The sequence below is a fragment of the Oncorhynchus nerka genome, linkage group LG15, assembly GCF_034236695.1.
Source record: "Oncorhynchus nerka isolate Pitt River linkage group LG15, Oner_Uvic_2.0, whole genome shotgun sequence".
NCBI lineage: Eukaryota > Metazoa > Chordata > Actinopteri > Salmoniformes > Salmonidae > Oncorhynchus > Oncorhynchus nerka.
This window is the reverse complement of record NC_088410.1, coordinates 16,910,144-16,925,799: the sequence shown is the minus strand read 5'-3', so window position 1 is coordinate 16,925,799 and position 15,656 is coordinate 16,910,144. Positions and strand designations below refer to the sequence as shown.

General features: G+C 44.7%; 1 long non-coding RNA gene across 1 annotated transcript; it reads right to left on the bottom strand.

The window, feature by feature from the left end:
* Positions 1-5,339: 5,339 nt before the first annotated feature.
* LOC115121988 (uncharacterized) lies at positions 5,340-9,415 on the bottom strand. The gene is made up of 3 exons (XR_003862392.2): positions 9,365-9,415; positions 8,998-9,069; positions 5,340-8,654 (listed from the first exon to the last, which is right to left on the bottom strand). It is a non-coding gene; the product is annotated as an uncharacterized LOC115121988 (long non-coding RNA).
* Positions 9,416-15,656: the final 6,241 nt, after the last annotated feature.

Sequence of the window (15,656 nt, the reverse complement as noted above, 5' to 3'; positions counted from 1 at the left end):
TGGCCAGTGATAGGCTGTTCCTGGACGACGATGCTGGTACTCCTAACCACAGTGGGCAGGGCTACCAGGCTGACAGGCCATCAGAAGCCTTCAGCAGGGCTTCATCACGAAGCCTATTCACTCAGGTAGCCACTGCACTGGACATCAAACTGGTGGCCAGTGATGACTTTCCATCTGTCCCCATCTCTACTGGTGGACAGTGATGACTTTCCATCTGTCCCCAACTCTACTGGTGGACAGTGATGACTTTCCATCTGTCCCCAACTCTACTGGTGAACAGTGATGACTTTCCATCTGTCTCCATCTCTACTGGTGGCCAGTGATGACTTTCCATCTGTCCCCATCTCTACTGGTGGCCAGTGATGACTTTCCATCTGTCCCCAACTCTACTGGTGGCCAGTGATGACTTTCCATCTGTCTCCATCTCTACTGGTGGCCAGTGATGACTTTCCATCTGTCCCCATCTCTACTGGTGGCCAGTGATGACTTTCCATCTGTCCCCATCTCTGCTGAGTTCCCCGAGGCCTTGCAGGAGAGCTGGGTCTCTCCAGGGGGCTCTCTGACTCACAGCAGAGACTGGACCATGGAGTTGTTGCGGGCGTACTGTCCCTCTGCCTCTGGGAGTACCACACCATGATAGCTGCCATGGTCCTCCCGGACCAGGAGATTATAGAGCGGAACCCGCGACTGAAGCCGGGACCCCCCAGGATCTTTGATGCGGACTTGAAAGCCACATATGGGTCCCTCTGCTCTCTTGACCGCCTTACCAACACGACTATGCTACTGAGATCACGCGGGGTGCAGTATGTCCTCCAATGCCTGCAGCCTCGCTTGGATGAGGGCTTAGCAGCCTCTACACTGAGGGTATTTGGCCACTATATCTGCCTGCCATGTGTGGTGGATAGACAGGCCAGTGGGGCGCCATCCCTTGGTCTCCTGGTTTATGAAGGGGGTTCGTCACCTGCGTCCAGCTAGGACGCACTCAATGGCGAGCTGGGATCTGGATGTGGTCTTGGCAGCTTTGGCAAGTCGTCTTTCGAACCATTGGAGTCGGCCTCCCTGAAACACATCTCTACGAAGGTGGCTTTCGTGGTAGCAATAACTTCCATGAAGAGGGTGGGTGAGCTCCATGCTCTTTCAGTATGTTCTGAGTGCTACCGGATGGACATCCCTTTTATCCTGTCTGCTTACGACCCCCCGGGAGTGGCGGAAGAGCCTGGTCCTCCCTCCGGCATGCTGTGCCCTGCACGGGCTCTGGCTGCCTATGTGGAGTGGACACGGGCAGTGAGAACAACAGACCAGCTCTTTTTCTGCTATGGTGAGAGTCCTAGGGGACTGGGTTATCAAAGCAGAGGCTCTCTCACTGGATCGTGGACACGATTACGACAGCATACCGCCTGGCTGGCAGGCCAGTGCTGGGATCTGTGGTGGCACATTCAATAAGAGGTGTGGCTGCATCCTGGGCTCTACTGAGAGGAGGGCCGCTCGCTGATATCGTTACTGCAGCCAGCTGGGCTTCCTCTTGCACCTTTGCTAGGTAATATCGGGTAAATGTGGCACCTCTCTCTGCAGTTGGTTCAGTGGTCCTGGGCATCGCCTCCCCTTCCGGGGACTGTGCCGGAACCCACCTTCCACATTGATGGCCCCTGCGTCTCGTTCCCGCGCTGGGACTTCGCCGTTGGCTGGCAGGGTCCCTCTAGCACCGACTAAATCTGGTACGGGTATACCAGTATATTGGAGTGATCCAATATAGTGAAACATAATGAAGGTAACGTATGTAACCGCGGTCATGGGAGGTATATGGATCACGCCATTCCTCTACGGTGCTAGAGGCTCCTCAAAAATGATGTAGAGAACGTGTGTTGTGGCCATGGGTTCTATATATTGGGGCGGACCCCAGTCATGACACAGGTGTACACGGGTGTGAATCTGTAAGTCCTCACCTTTGATGTATCCCTCCGCCGCGTATAGCACATAACCATGGTAACATACGTAACCTTTGTTTTGTTGTTTTTAGTAGTCCCCTGTTACTGTCAACCCTGTTACTTTATTTGGCACATAGTATAGGAATATTTTAATTCAATGTCTTAATAAAAAACATGTTTTCTTAAGTTGACAGAATGTTCAAATTAGGTGAAAAATATTTTTGGACCAAGTTACACTTTTAAAAATGAGTGGAATGAAACATTTAAAATATATTTAACGGTCGTCACCAGCGTGAGTTTTATGCAGGTGATGTCAGAATGCACTCACTGTTCCAAAATGTGATTATTACGCAACAGGACAGTTAACACGCGCTGCCTGCTAATTATCTATAGGGTGTAATACTTAGTCCAACATTTGCCAACAATTTCAGGTATGTTCATCCCAATTTATTTTCGTTTGCTTCTGTTCAAGAAACATTTGAACAGAATTGGCGGAACGAACACATCCCTGATGACGCGTAGACACAGGAGAGCAATGTAGAATACAGCGAACTCAGCAAAAGGAGTCATTTGTGGTAAGTAATGCAGGCCGCCATCTTTATGCACCTCCGCTATCGTTTCAGAAGCAGACTGTAGTCTAATCTACACATCATGGTTCTAAATGAAATCAAATCTCCATCTTCCTTATCTTCTTCTCCTCTCTCAGTTCCACTCTGCCCCAGTGTTTTCCTGCAGTCGACCAGAACCAGCAGTAAGCGGTACCAGGAGATGTTTGACCTGGGGACTACGGGAGGGTAGAGGGGAACGGGCTAGATTTGTCCTGTTGGCGGCAAGAAATATTAAACATAGTTGTCATTAAACCAAATATTGTATTAATTTAGTCTATTTGGGAATCCCTAGAATCTATTTTTTCCTCAAATGTTCAATTGTTAACTACTTCCCAAAAATCTAATAGCATTGGGTTGGTGGAGGCATGGGCTAGTCAAGAGTTTCCACCATATTTATTATACCAGTAATTTCCTTTCAAAACAGAGGAAGAGGCGACTTGTGACGTAAATGATTGAATATACATTTCGTAATTATTAGGTTGTTACGATTGTACTGATAAAAGTAGGACACGTGACATGCCAGCAACTTGGAGAAAAAAAACAACAGTATTGCCAGGTTGACATTAGTTACCACAGCCACAAAGTCATGAACCACGACTATTTCAAAAATGTATCTACTTAAAATATCATCTTAAACCTAACCACACTGATTTTCCACCTAGTCGGCTCAGGTTACTGGCCCAACGCTATAAACCGCTAGGCTACCTGCCACCCCTACTCCAGGTACAGAGTAAAGTAGGGGAGGATGGTAGGAATGGACAGAAGAGAGGAGGCTTTCCTTACAAGGCTAAGAGTAGGACACAGCCAGCTGCATAAGTTATTAAATGTGATAGGAAATCATTCAACAGGAAGGTGTGATTACTGCCAGGAAACAGAGAAAGTGGAGAATGTACTGATACAGTGTGGGCAGTATGATAGGGAAACAGAGACAGTGGAGCATGTACTGATACAGTGTGGGCAGTATGATAGGGAAACAGAGACAGTGGAGAATGTACTGATACAGTGTGGGCAGTATGATAGGGAAACAGAGACAGTGGAGCATGTACTGATACAGTGTGGGCAGTATGATAGGGAAACAGAGACAGTGGAGAATGTACTGATACAGTGTGGGCAGTATGATAGGGAAACAGAGACAGTGGAGAATGTACTGATACAGTGTGGGCAGTATGATAGGGAAACAGAGACAGTGGAGAATGTACTGATACAGTGTGGGCAGTATGATAGGGAAACAGAGACAGTGGAGAATGTACTGATACAGTGTGGGCAGTATGATAGGGAAACAGAGACAGTGGAGAATGTACTGATACATGATAGGGAAACAGAGACAGTGGAGAATGTACTGATACAGTGTGGGCAGTATGATAGGAAACAGAGACAGTGGAGAATGTACTGATACAGTGTGGGCAGTATGATAGGGAAACAGAGACAGTGGAGAATGTACTGATACAGTGTGGGCAGTATGATAGGGAAACAGAGACAGTGGAGAATGTACTGATACAGTGTGGGCAGTATGATAGGGAAACAGAGACAGTGGAGAATGTACTGATACAGTGTGGGCAGTATGATAGGGAAACAGAGACAGTGGAGAATGTACTGATACAGTGTGGGCAGTATGATAGGGAAACAGAGACAGTGGAGAATGTACTGATACAGTGTGGGCAGTATGATAGGGAAACAGAGACAGTGGAGAATGTACTGATACAGTGTGGGCAGTATGATAGGGAAACAGAGACAGTGGAGAATGTACTGATACAGTGTGGGCAGTATGATAGGGAAACAGAGACAGTGGAGAATGTACTGATACAGTGTGGGCAGTATGATAGGGAAACAGAGACAGTGGAGAATGTACTGATACAGTGTGGGCAGTATGATGATAGGGAAACAGAGACAAGTGGAGAATGTACTGATACAGTGTGGGCAGTATGATAGGGGAGACAGTGGAGAATGGCAGTATGATAGGGAAACAGAGACAGTGGAGAATGTACTGATACAGTGTGGGCAGTATGATAGGGAAACAGAGACAGTGGAGAATGTACTGATACAGTGTGGGCAGTATGATAGGGAAACAGAGACAGTGGAGAATGTACTGATACAGTGTGGGCAGTATGATAGGGAAACAGAGACAGTGGAGAATGTACTGATACAGTGTGGGCAGTATGATAGGGAAACAGAGACCGTGGAGAATGTACTGATACAGTGTAGGGAAACAGAGACCGTGGAGAATGTACTGATACAGTGGGAAAGAGAGAGACTGGTCCAGTATGAGGGAGAAAGGGGTACAGGAATTGAGTTTGATCAGCATACTGAGTAGAACATTGTTAGATACAGTCACAAATATTTGTATTTTTTAAGAGAAACAGGGCAGGCAGATAGGATTTAGTTCCTCGATCCCTGTCGCTGGCCCACACTCCAGCACAGGAGATGGCTTAATGCACCATAATGTTGGTTGCCTACCGCTGATAAACCCCACAGAAGACGTATTTTCATCGTTAGTGTCTGGTCATGTAATGGATAATCTGACTTTCAAATCAGTGGAGGTGAATAAGTACACACTTTTACAAGGAATGAGAGATAATTAAGTAAGAGACACAGATGCATACACTTAATAAAGTAGTAAGTTACTTTGCGGTTGGAAAAAAAATCCCAACCAGTTTTACCGTCATGTTTTCTTTGTCCAGCCATTAACAGTCCACAGGAATGTGGTGGATCAAAGACTCTGAAAACTAGTTGTAACCGGTTCTGTACCAGTACCGTTCTGCATTGTGTTCTTGTAAGGTGTAGGTGGAAGACAAGGCTCTGGACACAATCCGGTTGTCTCTATTTTAATGACTGCATGGAATGGATACAAATCCAAGACGAAAGTTAATGCTGCAGTCTGGACTCCCATACAAGTATATTTGCCTCTCCTCATCACACTCTGAGCAAACTCATTAGTAAAAGCGTCAACAAAAAAATACATTGAAAATATGAACATGTACAAAAGACTCACATTTCATTTGATAAATGTTGTACACCAATACAATAATAATTTGCTAATAAGTGCTAAATATTTCTTAGTGTACTATTGTCCCATTATACTTGAGGCATACAAATGAAGCAACGACGCCATTTTGACATGACCGGACCGGTAACAAAATGAACGACAGCTAACTAGGCACATTAAACATGAAATACAAAATCGTCACATTTCACAACATACCTGCATGGAACAGTAACAAGGCAAAAGTTAATGCTACCGTCTGGACTCCCATACAAGTATATTTGCCTGATAAAAGACAGTGCAGAATGCCAGTGAGAAAATTATTTTTGTATCTCAGCTGCTATCCACCTATCAAGGCAGTGTTTCACAAACATCATCTCGTTACCTCTCGGCTGAAGTACTCGATGCGCCGACCCTGCCTCCTCAAACACTCCTCGGCCACATCTACTGCCTTGTTCAAATGGATCCAGTACTCCATGGCATTTTCTCCTAGTACTTGCAAATTGTTATAAAAAGAAATCGGCAAGAGGCATGGATGAATATGTCGACTCACTGAAAAGTTATTTCAGTATATCTATCACTTTGGGGTTCTCGTGAGGTTTCAGAGATGTATTGCTGCGGAGTTTCATCTTTACGATGTCTCTACCTCTCCCCAGAAGCTTGGACATGATCTCCTGTGACTGTTCTATGACCGACACGCCCATCTTTCTCAGGTAAGCGTCCATGAGCTCCTCCCATTCATGTACTGAGTACTTGTCAGACCCCTCCCCTCTGAAACATGGAGTCTCTCTCACGTCAGACTGCACGACCAACTTCATACCAGATAAATGAAGGGAGGGTGTGTCAGTGAATGTCTGTCCTGCACTGGAGCTCTGAGAATGTGCGCCTCTATCCTCCTTCCTCTCACCTTCCTTCCTAATCTGAGCTGATATAGACTGTCCTATCTGATGGGCGAGTTGTGTGGTAAGATCTCCCAAGTCAGGACTGGCCACCTCTGAACTATCTGAGTGTCACTAAGCATAATGAAAGGAGCTGACGGTGTGTCGTTAGGCACCCGAGTGGAGCAAAAATGTGGTGAAATGACAACATCTATAGTTCTACCTGGGGTCTGAGGCAACTCCCTGAAAAACATCCCTCTCCCAAGACCCAGTTGAAGCTCATCACTGAAAACACGATCTCCTTTATCAACAATATACAGTTGAAGTCGGAAGTTTACATACACCTTAGCAAAATACATTGAAACTCAAGTTTCACATTTCCTGACATTTAATCCTAGTAAAAAAATCCCTGTCTTTGGTCAGTTAGGATCACCACTTTATTTTAAGAATGTGAAATGTCAGAATAATAGTAGAGAATTATTTATTTCAGCTTTTTTGTTTCATCACATTTCCAGTGGGTCAGAAGTTCACGTACACTCAATTAGTATTTGGTAGAATTGCCTTTAAATTGTTTAACTTGGGCCAAACATTGTGGGTAGCCTTCCACAAGCTTCCCACAATAAGTTGGATGAATTTTGGCCCATTCCTCCTGACAGAGCTGGTGTAACTGAGTCAGGTTTGTAGGCCTCCTTGCTCACACATGCTTTTTCAGTTCTACCCACAAATGTTCTATAGGATTGAGGTCAGGGCTTTGTGATGGCCACTCCCAATACCTTGACTTTGTTGTCCTTAAGCCATTTTGCCACAACTTTGGAAGTATACTTGGGGTCATTGTCCATTTGGAAGACCCATTTGAAAACCAAGCTTTAACATCCTGACTGATGTTGCTTCAATATATCCACATAATTTTCCTCATCGTGATGCCATCTATTTTGAGAAGTGCACCAGTCCCTCCTGCAGCAAAGCACCCCCACAACATGATGCTGCCACCCTTGTGCTTCATGGTTGGGATTGTGTTCTTCGGCTTGCAAGCCTCCCCCCTTTTCCCCCAAACATAATGATGGTCATTATGGCCAAACAGTTCTGTTTTTGTTTCATTAGACCAGAGGACATTTTTCCAAAAAGTACGATCTTTGTCCCCATGTGCAGTTGCAAACCGTTGTCTGGCTTTTTTAATGGCGGTTTTGGAGCAGTGGCTTCTTCTTTGCTGAGCGGCCTTTCAGGTTATATCGATATAGGACTCGTTTTACTGTGGATATAGATACTTTTGTACCCGTTTCCTCCAGCATCTTCACAAGGTCCTTTGCTGTTGTTCTGGGATTGATTTGCACTTTTCGCACCAAAGTACGTTCATCTCTAGGAGACAGAACGAGTCTCCTTCCTGAGCGGTATGACGGCTGTGTGGTCCCATGGTGTTTATACTTGAATACTATTGTTTGTACAGATGAACGTGGTACCTTAAGGCATTCGGAAATTGCTCCCAAGGATGAACCAGACTCGTGGAGGTCTACAATTTTCTTTCTGAGGTCTTGGCTGATTTCTTTTGATTTTCCCATAATGTCAAGGAAAGAGGCACTGAGTTTGATGGTAGGCCTTGAAATACATCCACATGTACACCTCCAATTGACTCAAATGATGTCAATTAGCCCAACAGAAGGTTCTAAAGCCATGACATCATTTTCTGGAACTTTCCAAACTGTTTAAAGGCAGTAAACTTAGTGTACATAAACTTCTGACCCACTGGAATTGTGACACAGTGAAATAATATGTCTATACAATTGTTGGAAAAATTACTTGTCATGCACAAAGTAGATATCCTAACAGACTTGCCAAAACTATAGTTTGTTAACAAGACATTTGTGGAGTGATTGAAAGACGACTTTTAATGAATTTCAACCTAAGTGTATGTAAACTTCCGACTTCAACTTGAAGTCATATTCACTATCAAAATACACAAATAAAATGGAATATATGTAACAACAATTTCAAATGTATCAGTTAATCTAAGAGATATACCAAAAAAACATTAGCTATTTTGTGGTGTGTTTAAGAGATTTGACTTCCAACCTATTTATAGCATAGCAACTCCCGGTGACCAAGCTGGTGTTGATCAACAGCGATTCATAATGATCCACGTCGATCTGCGTCTTGGCACCAATGTAACCGGCTCTGCACCGGTACCTTTCTGCATTGGGTTCTGGTAAGGTGTAGGTGGAAGACAAGGCTCTGGACACAATTCTGCCGGTTGTCTCTCTAGTAATGACTGCATGGAATGGATACAAATACAAGGCAAAAGTTAATGCTGCCGTCTGGACTCCCATACAAGTATATTTGCCTCTCCTCATCACGCTCTGAGCAAACTCATTAGTAAAAGCATCAACAAAAAATATTTCGTTTCAAAAATGTTGTACACCAATACAATAATAATTTGCTAATAAGTGCTAAATATTTCTTAGAGAGAGTACTATTGTACCATTATACTGAGGCATACTAATGAAGCAACAAAGCCATTTTTTACATAACCGGACAGCTAAAAAAAAAAGAAAACGACAGCTAACTAGGCACATTAAACATGAAATACAAAATCGTCACATTTCACAACATACCTGCAAGGAAGGGATACAAATACAAGGCCAATGTTAATGCTGCCGTCTGGACTCCCACACAAGTATATTTGCCTGATAAAAGACAAAAGACAGTGCAGAATGCCCGTGAGAAAATCATCAGAAAACTCAAGATGTCTGCACCTGAAAGAGACCCTCTCCCGCAACAAAGCTAGCGGTAGCTGGGCTAGCCTTGAAAAGTTGCACTCGGAACATGATCCCCGTTCACATGAATGTATATTCATATAAACAGCAATGCAACAGTAAATCAGTGACGATATCACTTTTGCTCGTCTCTTCTTGTGCATTTGTGAACATGTGCATTCAAAAGACCGGAGCATACATAACACATACATATATACATACATACCTCTCCTCATCAGGCTCTGAGAAAACTGAGGAGTAAAATAATGGCTCCCGTTGATGACATCACAGCATTAACACAATTTAGAAAATAATTACAATAAAATAGTTCACTCATGAAAGTAATGTAATATATCCAAAAATAACCTTAAAATAAATATGAGGGATTTTCGGGGAAATACATAACGTATATTTTACACCTGTTACATAGGCCTATACATTTTATATTGCAACAGCAGGCCTATACTGTTAAAAGAACCAGACTTACATTTCCTTCCGTAAGAAAGGCACGAAACACAAAACATAACGGGCAATTGATCCTACTTCGAATCTGAAACCTAATAGTAAGCATCAACTTCAATGACAGTTAACATAAAGTTAAAACACAAATATGACATTCCTGCGCCACAATAACATTGTCGCCGAGGATGGCTAACTAACGTTAGTGTTTGATTCAGATCATCCGTTTTGTCATAAAACAGCCTAGCTAGGTAGCGAAATGCTAACTAAACTCGGGAGTTCGTGTGGGACATATGTGCTTCAGGAGCCTGTGGGTTTGATATTATTCCACCATGGACAACAACAACTGGCTACTAGTTCGTTTTCTGACATATGTAATCCAATATCTTGCATTACTGCACCAATACTATAGTATAAATCCATTTATGCTTTAGAGACAGGCAGAAATGAATGCAATTACTGCATTTCACGGAGGAAAACGGTGGAGGGTCATATTATTTCAATTTCAGTCAGGGGGAGGATTTTGTGTTTTTTAAAGTTTAGTCCAGGGGAGGGTCATTTAATTTGTAATTGATTAAATGTCAGTATTTGTCACCATTTTGGAATTTACGTATTGAATTCCCATCTAACCTCAGTGTACAACCCTGCTCTCTCTCTTTTCTTTCTCTCTCAATTTCAATTTAAGGTGCTTTATTGACATGGGAAACACATGTTTACAAGTGAAATGGTTAATAAACAAAGTGAAATAAACAATACAAAAATGAACAGTCAATTTTACACTCAAAAAAGTTCAAAATGAATGAAGACAATTCAAATGTCATATTATGTCTATATACAGTGTTGTAATGATGTGCAAATAGTTGAAGGACAAAATGGAAAATAAATAAACATTAATATAGGTTGTATTTACAATGGTGTTTGTTCTTAATTAACTGGTTGACCTTTTCTTGTGGCAACAGGTCACAAATCTTGCTGCTGGGATTGCACACTGTGGTATTTCACCTAATAGATATGTGAGTTTATCAAAATTGTATTTGCTTTCAAATTCTTTGTGGGTCTGTTTAATCTGAGGGAAATATGTGTCTCTAATATGGTCATACATTTGGCAGGATGTTAATTAAGAAGTTAGGAAGTTCAGCTCAGTTTCCACCTCATTTTGTGGGCAGTGTGCACTTGGCCTGTCTTCTCTTCTCTATGCTCACTGAGTCTGTACATAGTCAAAGATTTCCTTAATTCTGGGTCAGTCTCAGAGGTCAGGTATTCTGCCACTGTGTCCTCTCTGTTTAGGGCCTAATAGCTTCCAGTTTGCTCTCTTCTTTCTTCTTCATCCCCTGAAGATTTCTCCAGCAGTTCACTTAATCCTGGTTCATCAACCCCATTACTCCTCAAAACTAATAACAATCGCTCCCTTTCCCTCACATATTTCTAGGAATGATCACACCTCCCAGTCAGATGTCTCCCAACCAATTTCAATGTACTATTGAGCCTTGTGTTAATCAGCCTTGTGACAACCCTTTTCCCTTCTCTCTCGGCCTGAGGACCTCCCTGCCCCCACCTTTTCCTGGATCTCATCCAGGTGTCTTCCCTTTCTTTCCTTGTTCCTGGATCTCATACAGGTGTCTTCCCTTTCTCTCCCTGTTCCTGGATCTCATACAGGTGTCTTCCCTTTCTCTCCCTGTTCCTGGATCTCATACAGGTGTCTTCCCTTTCTCTCCCTGTTCCTGGATCTCATACAGGTGTCTTCCCTTTCTCTCCTTGTTCCTGGATCTCATCCAGGTGTCTTCCCTTTCTCTCCATGTTCCTGGATCTCATCCAGGTGTCTTCCCGTTCTCTCCCTGTCCCTGGATCTCATACAGGTGTCTTCCCTTTCCCTCCCTGTTCCTGGATCTCATACAGGTGTCTTCCCTTTCTCTCCCTGTTCCTGGATCTCATACAGGTGATCTCTACAGGTGTCCCTTTCTCTCCTTGTTCCTGGATCTCATCCAGGTGTCTTCCCTTTCTCTCCATGTTCCTGGATCTCATCCAGGTGTCTTCCCTTTCTCTCCTGTTCCTGGATCTCATACAGGTGTCTTCCCTTTCCCTCCCTGTTCCTGGATCTCATACAGGTGTCTTCCCTTTCTCTCCCTGTTCCTGGATCTCATACAGGTGTCTTCCCTTTCTCTCCCTGTTCCTGGATCTCATACAGGTGTCTTCCCTTTCTCTCCTTGTTCCTGGATCTCATCCAGGTGTCTTCCCTTTCTCTCCATGTTCCTGGATCTCATCCAGGTGTCTTCCCGTTCTCTCCCTGTTCCTGGATCTCATACAGGTGTCTTCCCTTTCCCTCCCTGTTCCTGGATCTCATACAGGTGTCTTCCCTTTCTCTCCCTGTTCCTGGATCTCATACAGGTGTCTTCGCTTTCTCTCCCTGTTCCTGGATCTCATCCAGGTGTCTTCCCTTTCTCTCCCTGTTCCTGGATCTCATCCAGGTGTCTTCCCTTTCTCTCCCTGTTCCTGGATCTCATACAGGTGTCTTCCCTTTCCCTCCCTGTTCCTGGATCTCATACAGGTGTCTTCCCTTTCTCTCCCTGTTCCTGGATCTCATACAGGTGTCTTCCCTTTCTCTCCCTGTTCCTGGATCTCATACAGGTGTCTTCCCTTTCTCTCCTTGTTCCTGGATCTCATCCAGGTGTCTTCCCTTTCTCTCCATGTTCCTGGATCTCATCCAGGTGTCTTCCCTTTTCTCTCCCTGTTCCTGGATCTCATACAGGTGTCTTCCCTTTCCTCCCTGTTCCTGGATCTCATACAGGTGTCTTCCCTTTCTCTCCTGTTCCTGGATCTCATACAGGTGTCTTCCCTTTCTCTCCCTGTTCCTGGATCTCATACAGGTGTCTTCCCTTTCTCTCCCTGTTCCTGGATCTCATCCAGGTGTCTTCCCTTTCTCTCCCTGTTCCTGGATCTCATACAGGTGTCTTCCCTTTCTCTCCCTGTTCCTGGATCTCATACAGGTGTCTTCCCTTTCTCTCCTTGTTCCTGGATCTCATACAGGTGTCTTCCCTTTCTCTCCCTGTTCCTGGATCTCATACAGGTGTCTTCCCTTTCTCTCCCTGTTCCTGGATCTCATCCAGGTGTTCCCTTTCTCTCCCTGTTCCTGGATCTCATACAGGTGTCTTCCCTTTCTCTCCCTGTTCCTGGATCTCATACAGGTGTCTTCCCTTTCTCTCCCTGTTCCTGGATCTCATCCAGGTGTCTTCCCTTTCTCTCCCTGTTCCTGGATCTCATACAGGTGTCTTCCCTTTCTCTCCCTGTTCCTGGATCTCATACAGGTGTCTTCCCTTTCTCTCCCTGTTCCTGGATCTCATACAGGTGTCTTCCCTTTCTCTCCCTGTTCCTGGATCTCATCCAGGTGTCTTCCCTTTCTCTCCCTGTTCCTGGATCTCATACAGGTGTCTTCCCTTTCTCTCCCTGTTCCTGGATCTCATACATCTGTTCCTGGATCTCATACAGGTGTCTTCCTTTCTCTCCCTGTTCCTGGATCTCATCCAGGTGTCTTCCCTTTCTCTCCCTGTTCCTGGATCTCATCCAGGTGTCTTCCCTTTCTCTCCCTGTTCCTGGATCTCATCCAGGTGTCTTCCCTTTCTCTCCCTGTTCCTGGATCTCATCCAGGTGTCTTCCCTTTCTCTCCCTGTTCCTGGATCTCATACAGGTGTCTTCCCTTTCTCTCCCTGTTCCTGGATCTCATCCAGGTGTCTTCCCTTTCTCTCCCTGTTCCTGGTTCTCATACAGGTGTCTTCCCTTTCCCTCCCTGTTCCTGGATCTCATCCAGGTGTCTTCCCCTTCTCTCCCTGTTCCTGGATCTCATCCAGGTGTCTTCCCTTTCTCTCCCTGTTCCTGGATCTCATACAGGTGTCTTCCCTTTCTCTCCTTGTTCCTGGATCTCATCCAGGTGTCGTCCCTTTCTCTCCATGTTCCTGGATCTCATCCAGGTGTCTTCCCGTTCTCTCCCTGTTCCTGGATCTCATACAGGTGTCTTCCCTTTCCCTCCCTGTTCCTGGATCTCATACAGGTGTCTTCCCTTTCTCTCCCTGTTCCTGGATCTCATACAGGTGTCTTCCCTTTCTCTCCCTGTTCCTGGATCTCATACAGGTGTCTTCCCTTTCCCTCCCTGTTCCTGGATCTCATACAGGTGTCTTCCCTTTCTCTCCCTGTTCCTGGATCTCATACAGGTGTCTTCCCTTTCTCTCCCTGTTCCTGGATCTCATACAGGTGTCTTCCCTTTCTCTCCCTGTTCCTGGATCTCATCCAGGTGTCTTCCCTTTCTCTCCCTGTTCCTGGATCTCATCCAGGTGTCTTCCCTTTCTCTCCTTGTTCCTGGATCTCATCCAGGTGTCGTCCCTTTCTCTCCATGTTCCTGGATCTCATCCAGGTGTCTTCCTTTCTCTCCCTGTTCCTGGATCTCATCCAGGTGTCTTCCCTTTCTCTCCCTGATGGATCTCATACAGGTGTCTTCCCTTTCTCTCCCTGTTCCTGGATCTCATACAGGTGTCTTCCCTTTCTCTCCCTGTTCCTGGATCTCATACAGGTGTCTTCCCTTTCCCTCCCTGTTCCTGGATCTCATACAGGTGTCTTCCCTTTCTCTCCCTGTTCCTGGATCTCATACAGGTGTCTTCCCTTTCTCTCCCTGTTCCTGGATCTCATCCAGGTGTCTTCCCTTTCTCTCCCTGTTCCTGGATCTCATCCAGGTGTCTTCCCTTTCCCTCCCTGTTCCTGGATCTCATACAGGTCTCTTCCCTTTCTCTCCCTGTTCCTGGATCTCATACAGGTCTCTTCCCTTTCTCTCCCTGTTCCTGGATCTCATACAGGTGTCTTCCCTTTCTCTCCCTGTTCCTGGATCTCATACAGGTGTCTTCCCTTTCCCTCCTCGTTCCACAACTCTTGCCATTTGTTTTTAACCACTGTTCTTATTAACCCTTTGGCTTCTGCTTTAAGGGTTGACAATTCAATCTCAACATTACACACATGCTGATTGCCTAGTCACTTTTACCCCTACCTACATGTACATACTACCACAATTACCTAAACGACCTTGTACTCCTTCACATTGACTTGGTACCGGTACTCCTTGTATATAGCTTCGTTATTATTATTTAGTGTTACTATTTTCCAAAGCATTAAAAAAAAAAACTTTTTAACTCTGCATTGTTGAGAAAGGGCTCGGCAGTTACCTGTATTTGCTTGTGATAAAATGTAAACTTCCACAGTTATTTTTTGAAACTATTGATCCTCTGTGGCTAAATGATGCTCTCTGGTGTATTTTGAAAATGTAGAGTGAACTCCTGTGGTTGGATACAAAAATTAAAAAACAGAAAAACCTTTGTTATTATATTGTCATGAGCCTCGATCCATTTCAACTTTTGTGCACGTCTATGGCACCGACAGCAGGGGGAGGCTTGGAGAACATTCATAACAATGACATGTTGCTACCCACTGATTGAGGTGCAACCTATGAATAAGCAACATTTGTTTTACATTTGTCTATTTTCCCAGCTCTCAGACTCTGTGTGTGTTTCTCTGTCTGTCTGTCTTGTACTTCCAGATGTGGCTGGAGGAGTGGTGGCCACTGGAAGGCAACTTTAATACTGGAGAAAATGTAAGAGCTCATCATCATAAAATGTGTGTATATATAACAGCTGGTACAAGTATTCTACATGTATTAGGTACTACTACATTTACATTTAAGTCATTTAGCAGACGCTCTTATCCAGAGCGACTTACAAATTGGTGCATTCACCTTAAGACATCCAGTGGAACAGCCACTTTACAATAGTGCATCTAAATCTTTTAAGGGGGGGGAGGGTGAGAAGGATTACTTTATCCTATCCTAGGTATTCCTGAAAGAGGTGGGGTTTCAGGTGTCTCCGGAAGGTGGTGATTGACTCCGCTGTCCTGGCGTCGTGAGGGAGTTTGTTCCACCATTGGGGGGCCAGAGCAGCGAACAGTTTTGACTGGGCTGCGCGGGAACTGTACTTCCTCAGTGGTAGGGAGGCGAGCAGGCCAGAGGTGGATGAACGCAGTGCCCTTGT